The following is a 16,386-nucleotide window of genomic DNA, read 5'->3' as shown; positions in this document are numbered from 1 at the left end:
GGGGGGGGGGGGGCGTTTGTAGTACAAGAACTCTGGTGTAGTGCTATCCTGGACTACTATATAAGCAAAATAAACTCCAAACACTGACCAAATAAAATTATGTAGAGAAACATAATGTAATTCATATTTTAAAAAATCACAAGTTTTCTGCCAAATGCGTCTATCAAAGAAGGTTTGTTATTGATTAAAATGTACTAAAAGATGACCTATTAAAAATTAATGAAATAAAAGCACCAGGATTAGGCATGTATAGAGAATGGAGAAGAAACTGAAAAATGTATATTATTTCATGGCATAGCAGTGCAGCCATGACTTGTTAGGCTGATAATATTTAAACCTGTCAGATGCTGCTTTCCTTGGAAGTGAATACATATAAATGATAAGAGCTAATGCGTAATATTGGGCTAGTAGCAATGACACGTGCAATGTCGTGCTGCTGTCAGGCGTACGGTGTGATAAAGGTGGGTGTAGAATTCAAATAGTAGTGGATAAATTAATAAATAATTAAAAACATAATAGAGCATATGGAAATATACCCAATGCAGGACATGTTAGATTGAAACCCTTGTGCTCAAAAGCAGTGTAAAAGAGTAATGAAGTAAAATACATAGAGAAACAGCATAAAGACGGGACTACAAATATAAAGCTAAAAGGTGACAGTTCCAAAAAGATAAAATACAACTGAATACATATGACAAGCGATCATGGCCATTGTAATAAAAAGCTAAAAACTAATAAATTACTTAAAAATGGGAAGCATGCAATCATAGAAAACATGATTTTTAACTGATGACTGAGTAACCTATCTTTCTTAGTGTGTCAATGTTTCACAATTTTGATCTCTTCAAGCTGATTGAGCTTCTTTCCTTTAGGAGTGTGGTGTAAAACCCTTAAGTTCATGAATGTTTAATATTTAATATTTTATATTTTTTCATATAGTTCTCTTTTAGTATGTTTTATTCAGTGTCATACCTCTATCATATATACTCCTTTCAAGACACTGTCCAACTGTTCTTCAAAGTCCTTTAGATGTCTCTGATGGCCTTACAATGTTGGTGAGAAACCTTAAAGTTTTTATTTCTTCTTCCTGAACTTTTAATTCTTTTTCTAAATTTTTGTTTGGTTTGCGTTACTGGTTGCTCAATGTACAGATTGAATAACACTGGGGATAGGCTCCAACCATGCCTGACTCCATTCCCAACCACTGCTTCACTTCCATGTCCGTTGATCCTTACACAAGGTCTAAATAGCCATCCGCTCCCGTATTTTACTGCTGTTGCCTTCAGAATTCCAAAGAATGTATTCTAGTTAATATTGTCAAAAGTTTTCTCTAAATCTACAAATGCTATAGTCGTTGGTTTTCCTGTCCTTAATCTTTTCTGAGATAAGTTGTAGGGTCAGTATTGCCTCATGCATTCCTATATTTCTCTGGAACCAGACTGGTGTTCACCGAGGTCAGCTTCTGTTTTTTTTTCCATTCTTCCGTAAATAATTCATGTCAGTGTTTTCCAGCCATGACTTGTTAGGCTGATAATATTCAAACCTGTCGGAAGCTGCTTTCTTTGGAAGTGGAATTATTACATTCTTCTTGAAATCTGACAGTATTTCCTCTGTCTCGTACATTCAGCACACCTGTCGGAATAATTTTGTCTTTGGCGGCTCACCCAAGGCTATCAGTAGTTCTGAGGGAATGCCTTGCTTCAGCTTAGGTCTTTCAGTGCTCTGTCAAATTGTTCTCACTCCATCATATCTCCCATTCTGCCTTCATCCAATTCCTCTTCCCTTTCTATAATATTACTTGAAGTTCATCTCCCCTGTATGGACCCTGTATATACTCCTTCCACCTTTTCCTTGATTGATTAGGACTGGTTTTCTATCTGAGCTCTTGATAATCATACAGATGTTCTCTTTTCTCCAAAGGCCTCTTCTGTTTTCTTGTAGCTGATATCTATTTCTCCTCTAATTGTCAATACTTCTATACACTAACATTTGCCTCTAGCCAGTCCCACTCAGCCATTTTGCACTTCCTGTCAATCTTACTTTTTGGATGTCTGTATTCCCTCTTTCCTGCTTCCGTTGCTGCATTTTTATATTTTCTCATTTCATCAATTAAATTCAGTATCTTCAGTGATATACAAGGATTTCTACTAGGCCTTGTTGTTTTAATCTATTTGATCCTCTGCCACCTTCACTATTTCATCTCTCAAAGCTACTCATTCACCTTATACTGTAGTTTTCTCCTGTTCCAGTTAATCATCACCTAATTCTCCCTTTGCAACTCTCAACAACCTCTAGTTCTTTCAACTCAGCTAGATCCTGTCTCCTTAATTTCCTGTCTTTCTGTAAATTCATCAGTTTTACTCTATATTCATAACCAGTTAATTATGGTCGAAGTCCACATTTGCCCTTGGAAATGTCATGTGGTATACAATCTGCATCCAAAATCTCTGTCTTCTCCTTCAAGATTCTTAAACCAAGTGTTAGTGATATTAAATTATGCTGTGTGGAAAAGTCTACCAGGCAGTTTCCTCTTTTGTTACTTTCCCACAATCCATATTCTGTTACTGTTTGGCCTTGTCTTCCTTTTCATGCTATCAAATTCTGGTCCCCCATCACAATTATATTTTCTTCTCTCTTCATCATGGGAATAGTTTCTTTTACCTTGTCATACACACTTTCAATCTCATCATCATCATCCATCATCATCATCTGCAGAGCTTATTGGCATATATACTTGAACTACTGTGACGGGTGTTGGTTTTGTGTCTACCTTGGCTATGTTAATGCACTCGCTATTCTGCTCATAATAGCTTACTTGCATTCCTATTTTCTTATTCATTGTTAGAGCGACTCCTGCACTACCCCTATTTGAGTTCGTATTTATAAACCGGCACACACCTGACCAAAAGTCCTGTTAATCATTAATTCCCACTATATCTCATTTCAACCTATCCATTTCCCTTTCTAAATTTTCTAACCTGCATACCCAATTAAGGGATCAAATACTCCACGCTCCAGTCTGCAGAGTGCCACTTTTGTTCCTCCTGAGTAGTCCGTGCCTAGAGATCCGAATGGGAGACTGTTTACATCAAAGGATTTTACTGAAGTGATTGCCATCATCATTCAGTGAAACACTAGAACTATATAGCCTTGGGAAAAGTAACAGCTGTAGTTTACGCTTGCTTTCAGCCATTTGCAGTACCAGCACAGCAAGGCCATGTTGGCTAATTTTACAAAGCCAAATCAGTCAGTCATACAGGCAATTTGGACTGGAAGATTTCCCTTTATTAATTAATTTCATCTGCTTCACTACACCAAAATGCCTACTTATAAGTTACTCATGTTGGCGGCTGTTGTTGATTCAAATTCTAGGATATTTTTGTTGTCTTCTTTGGTGAAGGAATTTTGGAAAACCATGTTTAGTAACTCTGCTTTAGTGGGAGTGTCTGCCAGGCACTTAAGTGTGGTTTGCAGAGTGTCTACGTAGATATGATGTAGATTGCTGTCATACATTTTATATATATGATTGTCTTGCCACTGCTGCACTTAACATATCCTGTATGACCAGAACCTCTTTGGATTTTCTGCTAGATTTGGAGACAGTTTCATTGTGGAAATTATTAAAAGCATCTTGCATTGAAGTCCACACTAAATGTTGAGTCCCTGTACAACATCAGCAATCTTTTGGGTTCTTTTAAATTTTGAATGCTTTTTTTTCCCTTCTGAAGTGGTGGTCTGACCTGTTTTGTGTACCATGGGGGATCAGTTCTGTCTTTTTGTTTGGTATCAATCTGTCAATTGCTATCATTACTATTTCTTTGAATTCAAGATATATTTGGTCTACACTTAGTTAATTTGGAAGGCCTGAAAATCATCTCATAAGAAGGCATCAAGTGAATTCAGCTTTTTTAAAATTGTTTTATTTTGCATTTATTTTTGGCAGATTTGGATGTTACAGTATTCAACTCTGTCATGCCAGTCTAGATGACATCTTTAGATAGCTAATTACCATGGACAGTTTTTGGAGTATATCACTATGAATGTAAGACAAAAGAGCAAAGCAAACTGTGGAAACCAGTGACTTCACCACTGCCAAAAAAGGCAAAGACGCAATCATTATTGGGCAAGATGATAGTGTTTATTTGGGACTGCCATGGCATGGTGCTAACAGACTATGCTTGTAAAGGGCAGAGGAAGGTTACGGGAGGCTGTCAAAACCAAGTGTCATAGGAAGCTGGCCAAAGGGCTGTTTGTCTCCATGACAACCACCCATCTCCTCGTACACTGGGCACTAACACATGCTGCTTCACTGGATGATCAGCTTTTGGCTCCCTCCCTCCCCCCCCCCCCCAACCCCCCCCTCCATCCCCCAACCCTCTCCCCTCCCCCTCAGTATTTATTAGGTGGTAGGTATTTCCTGAATGATGACCAGGTGATTTTCAAGATGGAACACTTCCTGAACAGCCCAAATGTAGTCTTCTATAACCATGATCTCTACCATGTAACAGGGAAAAATGTGTCACATTAGTACTTAGAGAAGTACTAACACCATCACTAAGTTCAAGCTTCAATTTTTGAGGTGATAATCTAAACCTTAAGAGTACCTTCTGTACCTTTGATATTTGTTGAAATAATCTTTATTCACGCATATTCTGGTAATTCCATCATAAAGGAGAGGATTCAGGGATATAAAATGAGTCAAATTATACATTAACAGGCAGAAGCAGCCACTGTTGGCTATTGTATAAAGTATATTAACAACAAATTGTAATTAGTGCTAATCTCAAATTGATAATCATGGTAATTACTTAAATGTTACTTTTCCTATGTATTTTGGGAGAAAAAGAGCTACTTCAAGGAATAAGATTGCTTTTCCCCTCTATGCCACTCAGGTGTTGTCCCTATTTAATACATCAAACAAAGTACTTTAATTTTACATTTACCACTACTAGCTGTCTATATATGACAAAATCATGTTCTCTCTGATACAGATATTAGAGTTATTCAGAATTTACATTCCTGGGTTCATGTAGCCCTGCCAATGAAGATAAAAAAGGTTGGATAGGGGTAAAAACAATGTAGTTGCAAATTTTTGTACAGTGGTAGGCAGGCATGCTGGGAACAATATACTAAAAATCTAGACTGGTGGGGCTTGAGTGCAGGATGGAGGTGTGTTTAAAATCCACTTTGTTTTTCTTGAGTAACTCAAAAATTTATGAAGTATAGCAAGAATGTGCCCCAGTACCAAATAAACTACATTAAATTTTATATGAAAAGGATTGTATTCATATTTTCTCTAAAACTAACAGTTTCCAAAGTGGAGGGGATGGAAATATCACAGATTATTTAAATTAATGTTTTGATGTTATAAAATCATTATTTGTGGTTAAGTGAAGTGAGTTAGAACAAATATTTAAAGTGTGTACCACTCTAAGTGCAATAGAGCTGTATTAATGGATAAATTGTGTTCTGGGGTTGTAACAGAGTAGAAGGACGAATGTGGGGGGACGCAATGTGACTATGTCTGTGTGGTCTGTTTGCATATATGGTTTACAGTTGCTGTGTATTATCAGTTTTACCTTATTGCACTTGTAACCAATTGCAGAAGTAACCATTGCCCAATGTCTTAGCTTCAGAATTTTTTCCTTCCATTGCACTACCTGTGTCAGTTGGGGGATCATTCATATGATACAGAGTCCAAGTTACAACATATTGCTTTAAGTCAAAATGATCTGTTACACCTCAGGGTGATGGGTATAAGCATGATGGAAGGCAGCCACAGGATGTGGTTGGTCATGCATTTCCTTCCTTCACACGTTTGCAAACTGAAGCCCATGCATGTGAGACCGACTTTGTCTATCCCACTACATCACAACAAGCAGCCAAAGGGTGTTTCAGAAAGTTGTAAGAACTCTTCTGCAGCATTCCTCATCTCACTGGTGATGAATTGCACAGAAATGTACAGAGTTGTTTATTTTCCACAAATTACATTGACACTTTATGCAAACAGATACCTGTTACTAATAATACTAACACAAGGAGTACATTCTATGTAAATCTCTGCACACTGTTCTACACTGCCAAAGGAGAAACTGATTCTCAGTCATCCCTTACAGTAGTTATAGCGTCCTTGTGGGAAAGGCAACTTCCCTCACCATGAGTGCTGCTCACTTCTCAGTTTACAGACTGTACCTAGCCAGTATTTCCTGTTTAGTGCTCTTGTGTGAACAGACAAAGTAACTTCACTGAACTCGAATTTATATACAGTGATTTTTTTTCAGTTTATTAAGTGAGTACTTATTTGCAGTTGTTAAATGAGCTGTTTTGTGAAATACATCTCTATAAACACTGGTTGAGAAGTATTTAATCTGGAAGTGTGATGACATTAGTGACCTGCGTAGTGCTGGTAGGAAAGGGATTGGACTGATAAATGCAGCACTTTACTGCTGTCTTATAATTGACACTGTTTTGTAAAGCTGTGGAACTTTGTTGCACTCACCTATTGGTGAATTATTGAATGACCAGAAGGTTACTGAACATCTCTCACCGTTAATATTAGTGTTGGACTGCATAAGACTCTTCCATTTAGGAATTACTGTCACTTTGAGTAGGCTGTAGTGAGTGGAGCCACTTACCACAGCACATCTTGCAAGGTAGGTGTGAATACACCTAATGGAATGGGACTGATTATGTTCAGGTCTAAAACTGTATTCTGCTGTAGTGCATTGCTTAATTTATATTGAAATGTCTGAAGTTCTGTGACACGTATGTGACCTACTTTTCTGGCAGAGAGATGTTGGATGGGGCTGGGATGATGCATTCGATACCACTCATGCTGTGGAAAGTATTCCACACATTGATGGTGGAGACATTGAAATCGACAATGTTGAACGTGTATTTGACAGCATGTCGCACTTCGGACAGGTTCTTTAGTGTGATAGACAGTTGATAGCTCCAACCATTGATCTCTTATACAAAACAGCTCACTTAGCAACTACAATAAGTACCTAATTAATAAACTGAAAATAACTTCACTGTATAAACACAAACTCAGTGAAGCTACTTTGCCTACTCACATAAGAAAATTGGGCAGGAAATACTAGGTTGGTACAGTCTGCCGATAAACCGAAAAGCGGGCAGCATTTATGCTGAGTGAAATTGCCTTTTCCAGAAGAATGGTAGAGCTGCTGTAGAGGATGACTAACAATGAATTTCCCATATAGCAGTGTACGTAGATTCTGCCCACATGTGTTCTTGCGTGAGTATTATCAGTAACTCATGTTTGTCCACTTGTAATGTTAATGCACTTTGACCAAAATAAATACCCCCTGGGCATGTCTGTGCAGTGTGTTGCCAGTGATTCATGAGGTCCCAAGGACTGAGTTAATCCCTTAACACAGCTCTACTACTCCTGGATGTGGTATACACATTTAATATTTGTTATTATTCCAATTCATTTAACAATAAACATTAATTTTGTATCACTAAATCACTATTTTTAATAATCTATGATATTTCCACCCCCTGCAACATGGAAACTATTAGTCTTGGAGAAAAAATGAATAGTACATTTTCATAGGAAATTTTATGTAGTTTAATTTTGTCCTGAGGAACATTTCTGTGCTGGAAGCTACAGTTTTTGAGTTATTCCAGAAAAATATAAAAAAGTTACCTTTAAACAGACCACCACTCCTGTCCTCACACCCTTCTTTAATATCAAAGTTGCAACACACACGGAAAGTTTTTCAGTTGATGGAAAATATGGAACTGGTGAAACAAATGACAGAGGGGAGAGATTGGTTCAATTTGCAGAATGTATGATAACATCTTTTATGAGCTTATGCTGAAAATTAATTCCTCTGAATTTTTTAATGTGAAAACAAACGTTATTAACATTCTACATCTTTATTCTTCATGTCTACATATTTGCAGCTCTCTTCCACCAGAGAATTCCAAACTATAGTGTGTGTTGTGCACTGACCATATTCAGACATAAATGTACAAGTAGGAAGCAGATTGCATCAGCACCATCTGCAGGTGGATGTGGATGTTATACCTTACAAAATATAACACAACCATCGCAACATTGCAACTAGAGCTGGCTTGGTGAGGTGTGGAAACGGTTGACGTAGCAGAGCCTAAGTGGAAGAAGGCGAAGCCTTTCCACGCCAGCAGCAATAGAAGTGTTTACTACACATGCCGCAAAGCATAGCAAGCATGCAAACACAACCAAAAGCATACAAGTAACTAGCCGTTTTTTATTAGTCACCAGTATTGTCACACACCTACCACCATGGGGCATGTGACACTTGGGGCACCATCTGGAATGCTGTTCTGGGGCCACAGCTCGACTCTGTATCAGGTCAGCCTGTCCTGAGGTCACAGGACGCAGAGTTGTGACTACACTGGGCCCACCAAGCTCTATGAAGCAGCATGCTGGCTGTCAACACCAGTCATTGGGTCACAGCCATTGTGTCACATACTACCACCACTCGTCAGCACAAGGGAAACAACACATGCAGGACCTGGAATCATCACTGGCGGAAGCAGTTGTGCAAGTGCCGCTGCTCACCCTATGCTGTGCACCACACACACACACACACACACACACACACACACACACACACACACGCACACACACACAACACAGGAAGCCACAGCCATACTGACACTGCCTGTAATTAATCATGGTGGGAAGCTGCAGTACAGTAATTTGGAATTCCTGATTATTTGATGCAGCACAGCACCCTCCTGCATTGCTTTGACATCAGGCTTTTTCACTGATATTAGAGTATTGATGTCACCTTTTCAGTGCAACATCTGCTCTCGCAGCCTATAGTAAAATGAGTTAAGAAATTTGCTTGTCAGTGTCTTGGTTAGAGAAAAGAGGCTTGACTGCCATACTTTTGTTAAAAGTAAGGATTCAGTGGATTTGTTGCACATTACAGGAAATAGAGATCACAGTTTGCTAGTAAGTGTCAGATGTGTGCAATGTGTTTTGGAAGGTTGTTCAGCACCATGTACAGAATCGGTGATGGTAGTGTATTGCACATGTAAATCGTAAAGGCATATGACTAGTCAGTGCCAAGAATCAAGATGGTTGATGATTAGATGTGAGAATGAAGTTAATGTATTTTATTTTGTGTGTCTTGTACTTACTGGCATTTCAAAATGAGTGCCGAGAAGAGCAAGGTTTGGTAGAGTCAGAGATGCAAGGTATCAGAATCAGAGGCAGACTGAATATTACTGGAAAAGGTAGTGCAGTTAACGACAGACAATAGGCAGTCACAGTCACCACAGCAAAGTATAGATTTGTCAGCCACAAGTTTAGCTGTTCCATTCTCTGTCAATCGGCTGAGGATCTGCAAACATTTTCAGAGGAACTTAGGACTATGGCAGAGATGGAAGATGGTCTGACACAGAAGTTTTGAGACTAGGAAAACTAAGATTAACAGAAGAAGCAAAAGTTTATTCAAGTTATCCAGAGGCTCTCAAGGGAACTGGAACACTTGAAGAATTTAGAAATGGATTAGTTCAAAGGTATACAATGCAGGACAGTGCTAGACATTTCAGGGAACTGTTGGGCATGGTAATGAAGAAGCATGTGAAATCAGTAGAAGGATTTGCGGACAGGATAAGGAAGATCAATGGTTGTTCATACAAGTTGGGAAAGAGTGAGTTTGTGGCATTTTTGTTTTGTATGATGGTATTCTAGCTGCTATGGGTTTATTTATCAACTGTCATTTTTTTATTTTTAGTTGACTGTTGCTATTTGAGTTAACATATTGTCATTTTGTCATTTGGAGATAGAAAATGGAGCTATGGACGTTAGAAAATGGCGTGCCAAGTGGAGAAATCGGAACATTTCTGACACATCCTTATGTTTGAATTCAATAGAGAAAAAACAGCAGTGGAATAGCCAGAAACATTTGCACTGTGTTTGGGGATAAGCCATCTGACAGGGCATGGCAAGATGATGTTTTTCTTGTTTTAAGGAGGATTGTTTTGACATTAGTGACTTTCCATGTTCAGTAACATCTTTGGGGTTTGATGAAGATCGTTTAAACACATTAATCCGCAATGATCCACATCAGTGGACTAGAGAACTGGAAAATGTGATGAACTGTGATCATTCCACCATCGTATTACATTTGCATGCAGTGAGAAACGTTCAAAAATTGGGTGTATGGGCTCTAATTCAAAATCATAAAAATCTGTTGGTGACCATATGTGTATCTCTGCTTGCTCATCATCAATTGGCTCATGAACATCATGGACCATTTCTTATCGTCTGTTGTTACTGGTGATGAGAAATGGTGCCTTTATGCTAACATAAGGAAAAGAAAGGAATGGTTGAGCTCAAACAAAGCAGCATCTCTCTGTTCAAAGACTTTCATGCATCCACAAAAGATAATATTATGCATCTGACAGTACAACAATGCTGGTGACATTCAATGTCAACAGCTGATACATCTTGCAGACACAATCCAAGAATAAGAGTCAGGAAGACTGTGTGAAATGATGCTAGTCCTTGATAACATGCACCTGCATTCTGGTAGAATGACAAAAAACACTTTACAGGAGTTTGGTTGGGAAGTCATTCCACATCCACCTTATTCGCCTGATCTTTTGCATCTACATCTACATCTACATCTACATCTACATCTACATCTACATTTATACTCCGCAAGCCACCCAACGGTGTGTGGTGGAGAGCACTTTACGTGCCACTGTCATTACCTCCCTTTCCGGTTCCAGTTGCGTACGGTTCGCAGGAAGAACGACTGCTGGAAAGCCTCCGTGCACGCTCAAATCTCTCTAATTTTATATTTGTTTTGACATTAGTGGTTTTCCATGTTCAGTAACATCTTTGGGGCTCTTCAAGGAACTTCCTTTCCAGATGAAAATGCACTCCAAACATGGCTCAATGAGTTCTTCATCTCAAAACCACATGGTTTCTAGTCATGGAATCAAAAATTTCCCCTACATTGGCAGACTGTTGTAAATAGTGAAGGAGAATATATTACTGCTGACTAAAGTCTCTGTTATGTGTATCTGTTGGATTTTTTGAATGTATGGGAAAAAATTGCTACGAACTTGTGCACCAACCCAATAATTTTGCAGCAGAATCAGCAGAGGGCACTTGATGCATTTTAGGAGGGTTGCCTTCAGAAATGTCAAGGAGAGTACGAATAGTGGTTCTGATTGATTTATCTGCTACTGTCAAATGGGCAGCAGAATGCTAGGGAACTGACATGTCAACTAGACTGCAATTCAGACTGATTGTTTTGTACATGTGGAAAGATGGGGCACATGTGGAAGCAATGTCACTCCCCATGGGACAGTGCAAGTAGGGGCAGAGGTCAGTGCAATAGTAATGGTAGTTTCAGGGTTAGAGGACTTGGAAAGAAGCAGACATTAAATGTCAACAGTAACCCAAGCTCCACCTATGGCCATTCCCAGTAGGATTAGATGCTACAAAGTCATTTTCAGAGGTATTAAGTATATGTATCTTACCAGTAGGGATATTGTGTGTGGTGGAACTGTTGGAAGTAAATGAAGTGTTGTATCAGCAGGTTGCGTAGTGAAAAGAAGTGTCATATGCCTACAAGAGGTAAGTGCTGAGAATATGGTACCTGTATTTATGCATAATTTTCATGCCGAGGATTTAAGATTAATAAAAGATTTGTTGATTGCTAACATGAATACCCTGGAGGAGGAAGAGTGGGATGCAAGGGATGTTGGCTGTAGACAATCGCTAAACGCCACTGACACTGCATTACAAGCAGAGGTGAGGCACCTAAATGGAAGTGACAGGAATGGATAGAAGAGCTACTTTTGGAATTTAGGGATTTATTTTTTCCAAGAGGGATGCTGCCAGAAATGCACATTACGAAGCACCAAATGCCAACAGGAAATGAATCACCTGTTTACTGCAAACCGTACTGATTCCTGAGGTACTTGCAGCTGATTCTGGAGGAATTTACTGATCAGCAGCTGAAGGATGGAATTATTGAGGAAATTATTAGCTCATGGGAGGCAGGAACTGTCATTGTGCCTGAGAAATTCATGGATGAATCATGGAAATATAGGTTTTGCAGTGGTTATTGACATCTGAATGCTAAGAGTGTAACAGATGACTGTCCTTTGCTGAATGTTACTAAATGATGTCAGTGAAGGAACTACAACCATTTTTGGGGGTTGTGAATAATTATAGAAGATTTGTAAAGGGATTTATGGATGTTACCAGACCATTGATGAAATAGCTGAAGGAAAGTTCAAAATTTGTTTGGTCGGAGGAGTGTTAATTTTCTTTCGGGAAACTGAAGGAAGCTTTGAGGTTAAGTCTGATCCTACTGATTTCAAATTTCAATACAGAACCCATTCTGTCATGTGATGTGTGTCCAACCATACCCTTAATTGTGTGTTGTCTCAACAAATAGAGGTTGTGGAGCACTCAGTAGTTTATGCCTGAAGACAAGTGAACTTAGTGGAGAGGTATTATTATATGACAGAAAAATAAATCTTGAACCTAATCTTTGGAATCACCTTCTGCAAGTGTTACTGCCATGAGAAAAAGTTTTGAGTGATAGTGGATCATACACCATTGAAATGGTTGCTGGGGTTGACGGATCCATCCATTAAGTTGGCATGACGGGCAGCACACTTGAGTGAGTTTGATATCAAGATCGTGCGTAAACCTGGAAAGAAACATAGGAATGCAGACAGTTTGGATAGAAAAGTCATAGTATTGCAGATAGATGATAATGAGTTTAAGGAATGGCAGACACCACAGAAGACAGACGACAAATGTAAACAATCACAGTTTTGTATATAGGATGGGTTATTGTGCAACTAATTTGAAGCCATGAGTTGTAGTGTAGTGCCAGTAATGCTGAGGGATAGAGAAGTATGGGAGATACATGATCACATGTTACCAGGTCATGAGGCATGTAGTTCTACCAATGGAAGGCTAGTGGAGAACTACTGATGAAAGAATAGGATGACGGACATGGACCAGTATGTAGATAACTGCATACAATGTGCACAGAGAATGGATTTGTGTTGGATGAGAGTATCATTGCAGAGCTTACCTGAAGCATTAGCACCATTTCAATTGCTCAAGATTAATGCTTTGGGTTCTTTCAACAAAACACCTGCCGGGAATAAATATGTACTCATGATTAAAGATCATTCCTCAAGATATGTGGAAATGAAGACACAAAGGAATTAAAGAATTTAGCTGCCAGTGGGCATTGATTTAAATCAGTGGGAAAAGTTGAAAATTTGTGCCAGACAGACCAGGATTTGAACCCAGGTCTCATGGTTGGTAGACATGCGCTGGCCACTACGCCATGTAGAAACAGTGGGCATCACAACAGTACAGACTACCCTAGCATGCATCCTGTTAGATACAAATTCTCAAATTACGTATTACACATACATAACTAAGTTGAGGACAGCTGATGATGCCTTCAGTGCAGATGCATGACGAGCTTAAAACCTTATGGGAATCAGAAAAATTCTGTGAGTAATGAGGGTAATGGGCAGTAGTGTGTGGATAAGTTGAGAATTTGAGTCTGAAAGTAGACATGCTAGGATAATCCATTCAGTTCTGATGACCACTGTGTCCAGCTGACAAAGTGGTCAGCACATCTGCCTAGTAAGCAGGAGACTTAGGTTTGAATCCCAATATGGCACAAATTTTCAACTTTCCCCAGTGATTTAAATCAATGTCCACTGGCAGTCTTTAACTCCTTTGTGTCTTGATTCATAGTGACTGGTGGATCAAAAATAGTGTCTGTTCTTCTGGATATGTTCAAAAGAACAGATTTTTTTTTGGACACATCCGAAAGAACAGACACCGCATATTTATGTGGCAATGGTCACAATGCCCAACTAACAAGCACTAGTAAACAATTTGGTACTGAAGTTTGTAGTACCTGAAAGACAGTGACAAATCAAGGAACCAAATTTATGTTGGATTTGTTCAAGGAATTGTTAAGCTATTATGCATGAATAAATTAAGAATGAAATCAAACAATGGAAAGTAACAATACCAGAGAAGGAAAGTTGCTACTCACCGTATAGCAGAGATGCTGAGTCGCGATAGCACAACAAAAAGATCTGTCGTGCAAACTTTTCACACACATTTGTAGTCTCAGAGAACTGAAAACACACTGCGAGCAGCAGCACAGGTGCATGATGGGAGTGGTGACTGGGTGGGGGTAAGAAGGAGGCTGGGGTGGGGAGGGGCAAGAATAGTATGGTGGGAGTGGCAGACAGTGAAATGTTGCAGTTTAGATGGAGGGCAGGAGAGAAGGCGCATAGAGACTGCAGACATGTGTGGAAGTTGCGTTTGCTTGAGTGTGTGTGTGTATGTGTGTCTACTGCTGACAAAGGCCTTTATGGCTATAATTGTGTGAATCTTTTTGTTGTCCCTATCATGACTCAGCATCTCTGCTATATGGTGAGTAGCAATTTTCCTTCTCTGGTATTGATAAATTAAGAACGAGTCATCTATATCCTCAAGTTTACAGAAAAACAGCAAGGATGCATAGAACTGGAGGGATGATGCTAGTACACTACAGGAGCGCACACCATAGCAACTGGGATGTTTATTTGGGTCTGCTTGTCTTCTTAACCTCAATATAAATCTGTCAAGGAAAGGTCTGGCTGAATGTAAGTAATTTAGGAGTAAAGGAGACCACCTACTGACTACTAAATGCACCGAGTCATTGAAAGGCACCAACTTTGCTAGCTTTTGAACAAATCCTTTAACAACGTAAGAGTACACATAAGTATCCCAACACATGCAAGTGCAGATCCCCCCCCCCCCCCCCCCCCCCCCCTCTGCCCCACACCAACCTGAGATGCAGCCTTAATGTGCCAGCTGTGTGTTAGCTAGCAGTGTGTGTGTGTGTGTGTGTGTGTGTGTGTGTGTGTGTGTGTGTGTGTGTGTGTGTGTGTGTGGAGGGGGGGGGGGGAGGGAACCGGTCCACCCCTACCAATCCATCAATTTGGATATGCAACATTGAAGTGATTCCACACATCAACATCAGAGTGTGCTTGCAGGAACTCTGTCGTGCTGCAGCCACATGTCCATCCGAACATTCAGTGGCACTTCATGCAATAGCGTAGGCAAAACACCTATAATAAATGAGAGGTAGATCGGTCCTGTTAGTCTGTTCGGCAGTGATAAGGTCACCAGCTATCCCGGCCCATGTGTTCATACTAACCTATGTTGGCGATTCTGAGTTAGCTAAGGGTGTGCAACATTGCATGTTGTGCAAGTTTAATGTGCTGTTTGCAGTAAATGTGTATCCAACATGAATAGAACCAAGCTCATGAATTGTGGCGGGAGTGCGCATTGTTGTAAATACCACTGTGTACACTGTATCCATGGTGGGTAGTCCTCTTCCCATAATACCTGGACTTCCTGCAGTTGGTACGGATGGAGCCAGCGATCGTGGACAACATGCCACATGACACATTTACCTGTGTGCAGCGCCTGTGCCACCTGCCAAGTGCTGGTGGCTGAGTCCTCTTCAAAGATTGTCAACATGTCCTGCTCCAACTGTAGCGTTCGAGCTGACCGTGGACGACACGCATCACGTTTTGGCACCTACCTAAGGACAAACAGTTGACTGAGGATAGTATTCACAAGCACCAAGCAGAAATTGCAACTAATTTACTGTACAATGAACATGCCTCACACAGAAAATACCAACGTGCAACTTCCCAGTTTCTCCAAGACGACTATAGATGGTCGCGAACATAGAATGGTGTGGGATAACCCTGCTTGGAAAATGTTCCGCATACAATCTTGCAGCAGTTCTCCTATTGCAATCCGTATTACAGTATGCAAGCACCACGTCAGTCACTTACGCAGCTGCGTAGTGGTACATGTCATGCTTCACCCAACAACGTTACTCTACTGCCAGACCACACAAGGTCTTCTGAAGGATGAGTACAGTGGTTGTGTGAAGAAATGTAGTGCATGCGGAGGAATGTTATTAGGCTCAGGTCATCGATTCCCAGTACACAGATGTCTAAAGAGTTGTGCACCTTCCATACTCAGACATCAAAAAGAGTGGGAACAAGCCATCACAATCATTTGTTCTCAGACTTCAATGCTCTCCAGCACCCAAGCCGGGCCTTTCCAAACACGAGTTCCTACCTGCAAACTGATCTGCTTACCTTCTGGCACAGTATACTAAGTGTTGTAGGTACTTTTTCGACACCCTGTATAAAAACCTCTTGTATATCTTATAGTGGCTGAGTAAGTGGCATTAGCCTGGGTACATATTTATTCCAGTCTTCCGTTTGTCCATCTCCTGCTCTCCCATCTCTGTCCATCTCTCCAGCCCCTCTCTATGCATCTCT

Source organism: Schistocerca piceifrons, chromosome 7, assembly GCF_021461385.2.
Source record: "Schistocerca piceifrons isolate TAMUIC-IGC-003096 chromosome 7, iqSchPice1.1, whole genome shotgun sequence".
Lineage (NCBI taxonomy): Eukaryota > Metazoa > Arthropoda > Insecta > Orthoptera > Acrididae > Schistocerca > Schistocerca piceifrons.
The sequence above is the reverse complement of the archived record's forward strand: the minus strand, read 5'-3'. Positions refer to the sequence as shown.